This window comes from Amphiprion ocellaris, chromosome 11, assembly GCF_022539595.1.
Source record: "Amphiprion ocellaris isolate individual 3 ecotype Okinawa chromosome 11, ASM2253959v1, whole genome shotgun sequence".
Classification (NCBI taxonomy): domain Eukaryota; kingdom Metazoa; phylum Chordata; class Actinopteri; family Pomacentridae; genus Amphiprion; species Amphiprion ocellaris.
In genome coordinates, this window is record NC_072776.1 from 22068469 (window position 1) to 22081835 (window position 13367).

Consider the following 13367-nt stretch of genomic DNA (forward strand, 5'->3'; position numbering starts at 1 on the left):
CACACACACACACACACACACACACACACACACACACCAGCTGTGATGCTTGTTTACATGCTGTTTATACAATGAAGACAGCTGTGTCCACAGAAACAAGTTCAGTCATTCCTTGCTATCCAGACAAAATTATGGTTACAGACCTGAAGTTAAAATTTGCAGCATGTATTTTAACGTAGCCCCTGTTAACAGTACCAACAAGCTACATGGCCATGACTTCCCCTTAATTATATTGACACGAATTCCGCATGAGCTGAAAAAACAAGAGGAAAACCTTCCAAAAGAGTTCACAGAGAGGGGTTCTTACTCCAGGGCAGTGAGATGTGCCCTGGAAGCCAAAACTGCCAATAGTTGGTCAACTCAGATACAATTTTAATAACCAAATTTGCAGAATAAACAGGTTGGGAGTGCTGGGGTGGACATCCTGTGGACAGGAGCTTCGTCTTGCGCCACTGGCTATCAGCTAGTATTGGACATGAGAAGGCAGAGACTCAGAGATGTTAACGGATGTTGATAAGCTCCACTGCAGACGGGCTGAAATGAAAAAAGATAGGAGACACACCAGTACATACAGCAGACAAACTCCCCACTTCCCTCAGTCATACAGCACACTGGTCACACACTGTGACCACATAAATACACAGCACTCTGACAGGAAACACGACACGCATGAGCTAAATTCCAGACACTGGTGAAGTATAGTCAAATAAAACTTTTATTCCCTGTAAAGAGCACCTTATTTTTAATTCTTCAAGAAATTTTCCAAGCAACAGATTTAAAGAAGCAATGTCCCCCTTCTTTGTACAATGTGTAAATTGTGTATGTACACTGAGCTGCCAAAAATGTGCATGTTTTTTTCTCTGCGGTTGGAGAAAGCCCAATCAAGATACGATATTTTCAGGTTGATAAAAATATGGCTCCATGTTAATGATTCTCTATTTCTCCTGCATATGGAATTATTTGCTAACACATTCACCTTATCAACTTTCTGCTGCTCCAGAAATCAAATAACGTAGCTTTACTTTATTCTGATCTTCTTCATGTAAAGGAACCTACTGTATGTGAAAGGAATTACAAAATGTATAAAATGCTTTGGTAACCTAACATTTTTTCTAAATATTGTAAACCATAATTTTAGCATGGGGGAGTAAAAGTCAGAGCCCTTTTGAATGACACTTTTGGAAAACTGCCTCCACTGCAGATGGCAAACGTTTCTAAAGACAAGGGAGTGTGCTGAAAAAAAGCTCTGCTGCCTGCAGGTTTGTGATACCTGTCATCTAAGTCCCAGCTGCTACCTGCCGCTGATGACTAGCCATCATTTTTAAAACTGATGGCCACCTGGCAGTGAGTGTAGTGCACAAAGGTCCACTACTTAGGAGGACACAAGCAGATGTAAGATTGTACATACACTACCGTTCAAAAGTTTGGGGTCACTCAGGCAATTTCATGTTTTCCATAAAAACTCACACTTCTATTCATGTGCTAACATAACTGCACCAGGGTTTTCTAATCATCAATCTGCCTTTCAACACCATTATCTAACACAATGTAGCATTAGAACACAGGAGTGATGGTTGCTGGAAATGTTCCTCTGTACCCCTATGGAGATATTCCATTAAAAATCAGCTGTTTCCAGTTAGAATAGTCATTTACCACATTAACAATGTCTAGACTGTAATCCTGATTCATTTAATGTTGTCTTCATTGAAAAAAAATGAGGACATTTCTAAGTGACCCCGAGTGACCCTAAGTGACCATCATTTTCAATGGTGATGTATTTACACAAGGATCTTAGAGGCATGTATGAAGGAGGCAGTATGTAATTGAACAGACCACTGGGATTGTTTATAAAAAATACAATCCCAATGTGATTATAATATCTGTTCATAAATGAAACACCAAACCCAATGTGTCCATTTTGGAAGCATGAATTTGTTGAATCGTGTTGAATTGCGTGTGTGTCAACATTACACACACATACACACACATACACACACACAAACTCTTTAAGTACAGTCATGATGCCGTGTTGGATCAGTGAGGGAGTGGAGATAAGTCTAAAACTCATGTTTACATGCATCTGAATCACAGGACTGGAATTCATTATGTGCACTTACAGCTCAGTCTCAGATTTTCAGGGTTTTGATTTCATAACGTGGATGTCGGCTGATGGATTCTAAATTGGCCACAGGTGTGAGTGTGAGCGTACAAGGTGGTGTGCTTCTTTGTGTTGTCTGTAATGGATGTCCCTTCCTTCACCCAGAGTCAGCTGGGATAGTCTCCAGCCCCTCCATTATCCTCTGGAGAAGAAGTTGCAGAGAAGTCTAGAAAATACATTGTGTCTAATTGTTATTTTGCTTTGTGTTGTATGAGTTTCCGCCTAAAGATTTATAGATTAGATTAATATATTTATAGATAGATAGATAGATAGATAGATAGATAGATAGATAGATAGATGGATAGATGGATAGATAGATGCTTTATTAATAGAAAACTTTATTATTAAAAAAATCTAAATTTTTCTTTAAGTTATCTTTAAGTTGAGTTTGTCCAGTGGTCAGAGTTGAACGGGGGCCTAGAAAGAGGGACTGAGACAAAAAACTGCATTCTGTGAAAATATTGGGATGTTCGTTATTGTTCAATATCTGTGATACATTGCTAGTAGTGGCAGTTAAGGTACTAAAACCTGTGGTGCTGATCGATGCAACAATCACACTCTACCCTGAGACATAATGCAGTCAAATATGAATGCAGACGTGAAACACAAGATTTAAGATTCAGTGTGATTTACACTTCAAAAGGCTTACTGCTTCTGCAGTGTCCATGATAATCCTCAAATGTGCTCAGAATTTACAGAAAAAAGGTGCTCCAGGGCTTACCTGAGAATCATTCTGTTTTAAAGTCGTCTTCAGTATCAAAGTAAAATACATGATAGTTGTCTGTACATCCTGCAAAGCATCTGTGGTTCCAGAACTTAGTGTGCTCATCTCTGACAGAAGGAGTGGGACAATGATCAAGACAATGAATAATAATAAGAGTTAAATACATTAGTATCAATCAATCATGATTCTCCTTGCCTTCATTTTGTCTTAGATTGTGCAAATGTTGCCTAAATCTGAAACCCCCATTTTAGAGTAATCAAATGGAATGTGTATACCACTACATACTACATACTACATACTACAACAATACTGAGAAGACACTGGCCCTTGTATCCCTACACAGTACCAATGAACTGATCTTAAATCTTCTATCCATCCTGCTGCTGAGGTGTTACACTGTGACTGTGAGCTGAAGTCCTCAGGTCAGCCATGTATCAACCACACGGAGACTCACTGAGACATTCAATCAGCCTCACAGCATCCTGTGGAAGAAAAACTAATGATGGATACATGCTGACTTCCTGCTAACTCCTTCGCAATATGTCTTCTAAAGTTGTACTGACATGGGAACTAATTGAACTCAACACAAAGTTTCTTCTTCATATACAAAGTAATTAATGAGTCATCATCGTGTTTTAGCTACTCACAGACACCTATGTAGTTTTTCACGGTTTCCCTGAGTAAAGGACTACAGCAGTACAACTGTGCTCTGATTCAATTACCAGTCAGTCGTACATCCTCATCAGCCTAATGATGTATTAAGTACTGGGCAGAATTACACTGAGTTTCTAAGCACTTTTGACCTCAGATTGATGAGGAAGGAGGGGTCAGCTGCATTACAACCAATTCATAAAATGGGATTTTATCCATTAATCACAATCACTGTGCAGCTTAATTGCCTGATAAGACATGATTTGTTTCTGTGCTGCTGTGTGAATGTGATTTGAACCTGCTTATGCATATTCAGACTGGCTGCTATTAACTGATGTTGAACGTGACAATGAGCACGATGAGTGCGATGGAAATGTGGGAGAAGCATTTTTCTGTTGTTCAGAATGGACCTGTAGGAGGCTGCACAGTGGCTTGGTGGTTAGCACCGTCTTCTACAGCTAGAAGATCCCCGGTTCGCATCCCGGCCTGGACACGGGATCTTTCTGCACGGAGTTTGCATGTTCTCTGGCTGGATAGTGAAGATTCTCCTGATTAATCAAAAGATAATAATAAAGAATAGTGGCTCAGTGCAGTGACGAACTAGCAGCAGAAAGTATACACTACTTTTTCTGTCTGTTAGTGAAGAGAAGCATCATGAAGTAAAGCTGCTCCTGTCAGGATGTGCATATTAGAAATGTATCACATTACCATGTATGTTGTGAAATAGTTTTCTCCTCACCTTCTTGGCAGATTTTACCGTCTTTCAGCCCATTGTTTTGGATTTTCCACCGGCAGCTTTAGACTTTTGGCTCAGTCTCTTAGAATCATGTCTCTCTCTCAACAAAGTGAAACATGACTGAACGAATGTCAATATAATATAATATAATATAATATAATATAATATAATATAATATAATATAATATAATATAATATAATATAATATAATATAATTTGGAGGATGGAGCTACTGTATACTTTGGGTAAATATGCAAATGTTTGCAAACACATTAGCTGCAACAACTTGACGGCTTGTTATGCTGCTCCCAAGTGACCTAAAAAATTCTATGAAAGCCGCTTCAGCAAATTGCAAAGAATCTGTATTTACAGTTTATACAAAATACAAAACATTTAATACTTTTTTACACTTTAAAGACCGCTTTCAGTGAAATTGTTTATTCTTCTTTTTTTTAATGTCCATATGGTGCATAAGTGGGACCTTTAATGTTGATGCTATTTACTTTTTATGTAAGGAATTCCTTGGGAATAAATTACACAAGGACCTAAACTGTATTAGGGTGGCGTTCCACCAGTTTTTCACATGAATACCAATTTAAGTGTCCTGCAGGGAGCTTTAACCTCTGCTGTATCTGTTTTGACCATCCAGAAAGTCATACTGTGACACTGCAGTTCCTTCAACATTGCAGAAAGACAGTAACTAAATCACTGGGAAGCCACTTTGACATGCTGGTAACATCTAGACTGACCACATTAGCTGCCAAAAAGTGTCACATTTCTATCTTTTGGCAGTTTGATTCTCTGCAAGTTAGTGGATCACTTGCAATTCAGTTCAGGGAAATGTTTGCATGTGTGTGTAGCTTGATTAAACGAATATTTCCTCAGTAACAGAAAATAATGTGCGTTTTAATTACACAAACAACCACACTAAAGGGTTGGATAAGGTGAAGATGAAAAGGTGAATTTTCTAAAACTGGTCTGTCTGAGGGGACCAGAGTGAGAGAATGAGTCCCTCACACTCAAATGGTAAAAATAGCTGGAACAGAAAATAATGCCTTCGGTCCCAAACTGCGCTGTGACCTAAAGTGCTTGTTTGTGTCTAAACCTGCCCCTTCTTTTATGGTAGAGATATCACCAGTGCAATGTTTTTAAAAGAAAACCGGAGAGGAGGCAGTTTTAAGACTGTTTTAATTGCTTTCAGAGGATACCAGCACGTTAAAAGTGCAGTAGTGTGGACGTGTGGAATATGATAGTACTGCATACTGTGCATGTATGCATCAGAGTTCTCCAGCAAACTACAGCCATGTTTCTGTGCATGTCCCCAGTCCTTTGTGTGCATATCTACAAGGGAGTATAATGAAGGCTTTGTATTGCTTTTTTAGTCCATGGGAGTCTGTTTGGGGAGATGGCGAATCCTTGTGTATTTACGGGTACAGAAAATAAAACTCTTAACCCGGTAGAAGTTCTGGAAAACTTGTTTTCTGATGGTGGTTCTGAAAAACGCAAGAAAGAGAACTCGGTGTACAGAGCAAGCATACAGTCTTTATGAAGAGCGTTCACCTCCTTAGAAGTTTTCCTTTTTTACTGCTTTTCAGCATTAAATCATGGTCAGTTTATTTTGGCTTCACTTCACACTCACTTGAGACACATTTACTCACTCAGATGGTCTTTATTGCGCTAATTGTGTGACTTCTGAGCATCAACTGGCTGCACTTGTGTTGAATTAGGTGAGTTCTTTCAAAAGGATTAAATATTTCTGAAATTACTTTTTTCATGTTTTATGTTTGAAGTTAATTCAAATTACATTTTAGAGCCTGTTTTCCATTTGATATGTCCTGTTGTGTCTTCTCTCAGCCGTACATCACTTTGGATAAAAGCATCTGCTGAATGAAATTGTAGAGTTGTAAAAGGGTTAGGGTTAGAAAAGAAAAAAAAGCCACACTGAATTGACCATGATTCACTGTTGAAAGGTAATAAAAGGGTAAAAGTTCCAAGGAGGTGAATATTTCAACAGGCACTGTACTACATTGTGCAGCCTAATATAATGTTATTGCAGTGTGTAGGAGAAAATACAATATAACAGCTTATTTACACTCACATTACAGAGATATTTCCTATTGCATATTTTACTACAATGCATGATAGTAAACTGGAAAATGGGACTATGTGCTTTGAAAATTTATCCCCTACATGCAAGAAATAAAACAAACCCAAAAAATGTCTTTCCTAAGGGCTTAACTATGAAATATGCATGCAAAAGGTTATTATCATGTTTATTATAGCTTAATTGCATGTTTTAGCCCTTTAAACATTTGTCACATCACCGCTAACTGCTGTTTTTGAAATTTTTGATTTTTTAAAACTTTTTCAGGCAGCTACTTATTTGCATTCCATTTCAAAAAATATATTAGGGGCACTTATGCAATTTAGCTAGAGTTGGTGGTAGAGAGATGGCAGGAAATGAAGGTAGACAGAGATGGACTGACAGAAACACAGGCCTTATATGCAAAGCAGGGACCATGTAATTCACAGTAAAAACCTTAAAGTCCCAGTCCACCAGAACACACTTTCATTCATTCACTTATGCACAATTTGAAAATGAATTAGCAGACTTTTAAAATTCAGAAACCTTTGACCAATTTGTGGATTCGGACTATAAGTTGCATCACTGCCAAAATCTAATCACATGGTCCTTGTGTCATTTCTGACTGAAAATTTCCTTCAAATCCGTCAGTCTGTTTTTGAGTAATGTTGCTAACAGACAGACAGACAAATCATCGTCACATAACTCCGTCGCGTTCCTTGGCGGAGTAACAAAGGATGAATGCTGTTAAGCTGTAAGCCACATTAGATACTAAGCTTCCCAGGGAGCCCAGAGAGGATTTCAGTGTTAATTTCTAGTTGAAAATTAGGTGACATTTGCTCTGATCTGTTTGCCCTCATTTCAGCCAGCAAAAATGTGTTTACATCAGGAAACAAAATGTACATTTGTTTAATCATTGTGATCATTTGCTCAGCTATCGGGTGTATAGACATGATAAAAATGTGGTCTATATGAACACATAATTTTAATGCATTTAATTAAAAAAAAAGAAACCCAAACTGGAACTGTATAGGCCGTATGTTACCAATAACAAGCTTTGAGGACATTGCAAAAGGAATAGCTGTATACATTAATGTAAAATGGGAAATTGTGTTTTCTATCATTTCTCTATCTGCTATTGTTGTTGTTAACTTCCACAATGTTTGCTCCCTAACCAAAAAATCTTTGTTGAAGATTACATTATCGATGTCTTGTAACTCAAGGTCCAGAGAATATGAAATCGGCTGTTTGATGAGCTTCATCACAAGCATCGATCACAGATCAATAACACAAACATTCATACGTCTAAGGTCCAACCACCTCTCCTCTCTCTTCTAGAACTCTCACAGCTGTTTTTACATTTATCCTGATATGTCACCCGAATGCCTTTTTGCTTTAATATGGCTTAAGAAACTCTACAAAACCACTTAGATGCTGTGCCCAAGGCAGAGTGATGTTAGGGTAGGGAAATAGGATAAACCCTGATGTGATTCTGTCAGCAAAGGATTTCTCACTTTTTTATCTTTCACCTCTGATTCTATGTAACACACATCCGTAGAGTCATTGCATATATCATCTGGAAATAAAATTAAATATGGCTTTCCATTGCCAAATCACATATTCAGAAATCAACAGTGATATTGCAGCATCAGAAAAAAGTCTTCAAAGAATATTAGTCTTTTTTTAGCGCACAGGACAGCAAAGTTGCCTCAATCTATCTACTCCTTATTGTGTGAAAGAAAAAGCTCTTGGCTTCACAATCTAAACAAAATCCATATGTATTAAATCCGCTGTTTATGTCAAATGTTGCTTTATTGCTGTTTTTGGTCTGTTTATTGGAATCTTCCACCCTCCAGCAGTGCTACTACCAACACATGTGAGGTGAGGTGGAGTTTTTGTTTGCCCTTGTTATGCTTAAAGTATCCTATAAAGTGATTGAGAAAATAATGATGTTTTTGTAAAAAGGGAAGAGTGGAAGTCTGAACTCTATAGCCCTGACTGATTCTTAATCAGGCGATGTGTAATGACACTCCTCAGTGTGGGATAGTCTTTTATGCAAACAGTTTGCTTAACACCAGTAGGAATTGTGTGGGATGTTCATAGCACACACTCCATCTCCACACCCTCCTCCACTTATAAGCAACAGAATAGAATATTGATGTCTGTATAAATATTGATGAGGAAAGATGCAGAGTGGACTGTGTCATGCAAGTCATGATTTTTTAAATATTTCTACCTTTATTGCACCCAAGTTCAAAATAATTTGAGTGCAAAATGACCAAGATGCTTTTGGTCTGAATGATAATTTCCCAAGAAGCACACGGCCGTGTCCTAATCACTTCACTCACTGTCTTTTCCAGCTTTCACTGCTTCAAAATTCATAACAGCTCAGGCCCCAGAAACAACAATTGAAGCAGCAACTCACTGTGAACTGGACTTCATCATCTTCATAATGGAATCTTACATTTTACTGAATATTACTTTGAGGGTCATGACACAGTCTGCTAGCAGCAACAGCATTTGCACACGTCCTTATTGACTGCTGGCGGACTCTGCTGCAAGAATAATCACAGTTTGGATTTGAATATGAAATGTATTGTTACTGAGACTGCTGCAGATTGCATTGAGTTCCACTCCGACGCACTCTGGAAAACAGTCGTTCCTGTTGTAAGCACTGATGTCAGTTATCTCTCGAGTGGCCGCATCCCTTTCACCGCTCCACTTTACCCTGAAATAACTTTTAATCCTGGCTGGGCTCTGCGACTTTGGAGAGTAATTAAAAGCAGAGAACATCCTTGTTAAGTTGCCCACACATCACGTCCAGGACAGAAGGTTAATTGCTTTAGATAGTTTTTTCTGTCACTGGGAGCCAGCAATTGTGAAATGAATATTAAATCTGTTTTGCTGCCTTCTGCTTTTGGCCTGTTACCTTTGACTTTTGCAGGCCATTTGTGACGGGAGCACTCACAGAGGCTGAATGGATGCAATAAGAAGTGCTACTTAGAGTTAAGAAAGACAAGACAGCAGGGAGTGCTGATATTTTTCAACACTTTTTATTCAAGACATGCACAGTGATAATCATGTGTTGTCACCAGTGTTATTACTGCTGAGTATAAAACAATGTTTGCAATACAAATCACACACTCACCAGCCACTTTATAAGGTACACCTGTTCAATTGCTTGTTAACACAAATAGCTAATCAGCCAATCACACGGCCACAACTCAGTGCATGTAGTCATGTAGATGTGGTCGAGACCACTTGCTGAAGTTGAAACCAGGCATCAGAGTAGGGAAGAAAGGGGATTTTATTTTTTGGGGAGGGCATTTTTGGCTTTATTTGACAGGTTAGTGAAGAGGCAGACAGGAAAGTAGGGAGAAGAATGGAGGGAAGACCTGCAAAGAGAAGAAGAAAGGGGATTTAAGGGACTTTGAGCTTCATGGTTGATGGGCTGATCGGAGTATTTCAGAAACTGCTGATCTACTGGGATTTTCATGCACAACCATCTCTAGGGTTTACAGAAAATGGTCTGAAAAAGAGAAACTATCCAATGAGCAGCAGTTGGGTGGACCAAAATCCCTGGTTGATGTCAGAGGAAAATAGGCAGACTGGTTAGAGGTGACAGAAAGGCAACAGTAACTCAAATAACCACTCGTTACAACCAAGAAATGCAGAGTACCATCTCTGAATGCACAACAGCAGCAGAAGACCACACTGGGTGCCACTTCTGTCAGCTAAGAACAGGAAACTGAGGATACAATTCACACAGGCTCACTGAAATTGGACAATAGAAGATTGGAAAAACGTGGCCAACATGAAAGCATGGATGCATCCTGCATTGTATCAACGGTTCAGGCTGGTGGTGGTGTAGTGGTGTGGCGGATATTTTCTTGGCACACTTTAGGCCTCTTACTACCAACTGAACATTGTTAAAACACCACAGTTTACCTGAGTATTGTTGCTGACCATGTCCTTCCCTTTATGACCACAGTGTACCATCTTCTGATGGCTTCTTCCAGCAGGGTAATGCACCATATCACAAAGCTCAAATCATCTCAAACTGGTTTCTTGAACATGACAGTGAGTTCACTGTACTTCATTGACCTCCACAGTCACCAGATCTCAATCCAACAGTGCACCTCCCCTGTGGTGGAACGAGAGACTGACATCATGGACGTGCAGCCGACAAATCTGCAGCAACTGCGTGATGCTATCATGTCAATATGGACCAAAATCTCTGAGAAATGTTTCCAACATCTTGCTGAAAGTATGCCATGAAGATTAAGGCAGTTCTAAAGGCAAAAGTTGGCCCGACCTTTTACCAGCAAGGTGTACCTATTAAAGCGGCCAGTGGGTGTATATGACCTGAACATTTGTAATGCATGTGTGTGTTGATGTGACATTTACCTTCAGGCTGGCATAAAATGCAGAAGAGCAGATCCTGTAAATGAAAGGTCATTTTAATAAAGAAGTGTTCAGGCAGCAAACCTGTTAAATATATAAGCTGATGTATCTAAAGAGAGTAAGTCATGAGTGAACACGTACATTTTGTCACATCAAGAATCTGATTAACAGGCCTTCTTGTTGCATTTACAGAGAAGAAGCTATGACTTTTTCAAGAGAGTTTGCTTGAAAAAAAATGAACGCAGAAGTACAGCAGATTGCTGGTAAATAAATATGCTTTCAGTTCTGCCCAAACAATACATTTAATCGTTTGCTGTGTGTATGTACCAAACATCACCTATACAGCATTTCACATAGAAAAGCTTTTTATATATAAAAAGAAAGCCATAGGATGAATCTGCAACACTATTGCCAGAGAGTATGACATTGTTCACACTCCAATTATTATAAAAAGATTATGGGCAGTTGGTCCTTATGCATCTCTAAATAACAATAAGCATATAAAGCTTCTAAATTAAAAATTTTAAGCAGTACAGATGTCGAGAAAAAACACCAGCTGTGTTCTTTATTCCAGTAAATATATTTCCCATCATATCCCTCATCTTAGTAGGAAAGTTGGTCTTTCCATCTCATAAATCTGTCAAGCTGGTTATCTGTTGCAAGTATAAATCAACCTGGAATCATTTATGGGTGCTGTGCTTTTTTTGGTGGTGCAGTGAATATTTTCAGGATATTATCATCCATTTCTCTTTGTTCTGTCTGCATCTCAAACTAAAGTGGGCTCTTTACATTCAAAGACAGATAAAAATGAGAAAAGTTACCTGCCTTTCAGAAAATAATGTTATTGTTTCAGATCAGTTGGAGGCTCGGTGGTATAAAGGTTGTTGGCTGCAAAGAGACCACTCCTGGTGGGTTTTCATTGACCCTGTCTTTGTTTTCACTGATTCTCTTTCTGTGCCTGTCATTCTGGGTGCACATGAGCAGCCCGGTCTCCCCAAAAATATGTTCCTATACAACTAAACTGGCATCTCAATTTCATTTTAAGGGAAGCTTATTGTCCACCTAATTTGGTAGCTCAAATCTACATGTCTTGGCCATTTATTTTATTGCTTTACTGCCACTTCTTTTCAGCCAACCAATCATAAATTAGATGAGGTGGGACTCATCACCCTGGTGAGCCACAAAATAGAGGAGAACCCTGAAACAGACGTGAAAGTATCACATTTTAATCCAAACTGTGATCTTTTCCTTGACCAGACCAAAATGTTTTGGTGAATGAAACCACAAACTCAGACCCCAGCCTCCTAACGTGGACTTTTGGGCTGTTTCAAGCTTGAAGCCTTTCCTACTATGCCACAGTCTTACCTTTGCAGAAAAAATACATTTATTTTAAAACAAAATTAAGTTTCTTTCAAATCATAAATGAGAATACAGTTTAGTTGTAGAAACTCTATTTTTGAGAGACAGGGTTGGGATGAGAGCATTCTGCATGTCTGCTCATATTCAAATCACCTTAGTTCAGTTTTATTTATTTGGTGCCAAATCACAAGATAAGTCATCTCAGAACACTGTACATAGTAAAGTCATGACCTTGCAATATGTAATCAATCCTGCACCGGCCTGACAGAAGCACCCAACCCATCCACATCCAGACCAGTTCCAGCAGAAACATCCAGGGCTGAATTTTGTTCCCAGCACACCCCTATGAACAGCTAAAGAGTAGCATTCAGGACTGATTAGCTTGATCACAGCCAAAAGCTTCATTATGTTCAGTTTGGATGATTATTGTGTCTGCTGTGAATCAGACCTAATGTTGGTGATATTCTTTGTGTTCATGCCAGGACAAATTGTGAAGAAACATCTTCACTGCTCAGTAGTCTAGTCTGAAATAGTTATTTTTTTCCTGTACTTGCTCCTCTTTCAACTGTAGGTTTCACTGAAACTATCAGATGTTGCAGTGGAAGTTATTACCAAGGGTTTGTTGAATTTAGGGTAAAAAATATGCAAGTTTCAAGACACTAAGAACCAATGAAGTTTCATTCCTTTTCAGAGATAGCCCTGTTTATGCTGTGTGAATGCATCACACCAAAGACATGTGGGGGAATTTGGGGATTATGAAGCCCTCTTGTAATTCTAATCAGGTGCAGATGGGGCTCAGTGCTCATCAGTCACGCAGGGAAAAAGCTCTGGTTAAAAAAAAAAAAAAAAAAAAAAAATCACTGATACCAATGTCAGTTTTTCATTTCACTGAGATATCTAAAATTAGTTTACAAGAAGTTGAATTTATCAACAGCAAAAATGAAATCCTGAATGCAATTAAACATAATGAAATGATGCCATCTATCAGAGGGAGACAATGTAAGACTGTTTTTCCTCTACAAAGATTCACAGCTTTCTTAGCCTCACATTGTCTTGCCTGTTCCAATCAGCCACTCTCCACCACTCTGCCACAACAAGGCCATAGCTCATGAAGTGCAGCAACAGCCCAACTGCCACCCATGAACCTCTCTCCTTCCGATCGATGGGGCTTATTTATTGTGTTGGACTAGAGATCCTGACTCCCTGTCTGCCTGTTTACGCTGCTTGGGTGGCCTCTTTCAAACCCTTTTAC

The 13367-nt window shown here is 38.9% G+C and overlaps 1 protein-coding gene across 1 annotated transcript in view; it reads left to right on the top strand.

Annotated features, from left to right (window-relative positions):
* The window catches only part of gpr39 (G protein-coupled receptor 39), a 50639-nt gene that overhangs the window by 1595 nt on the left and 35677 nt on the right, over positions 1-13367 (top strand). The window lies entirely within an intron of this gene.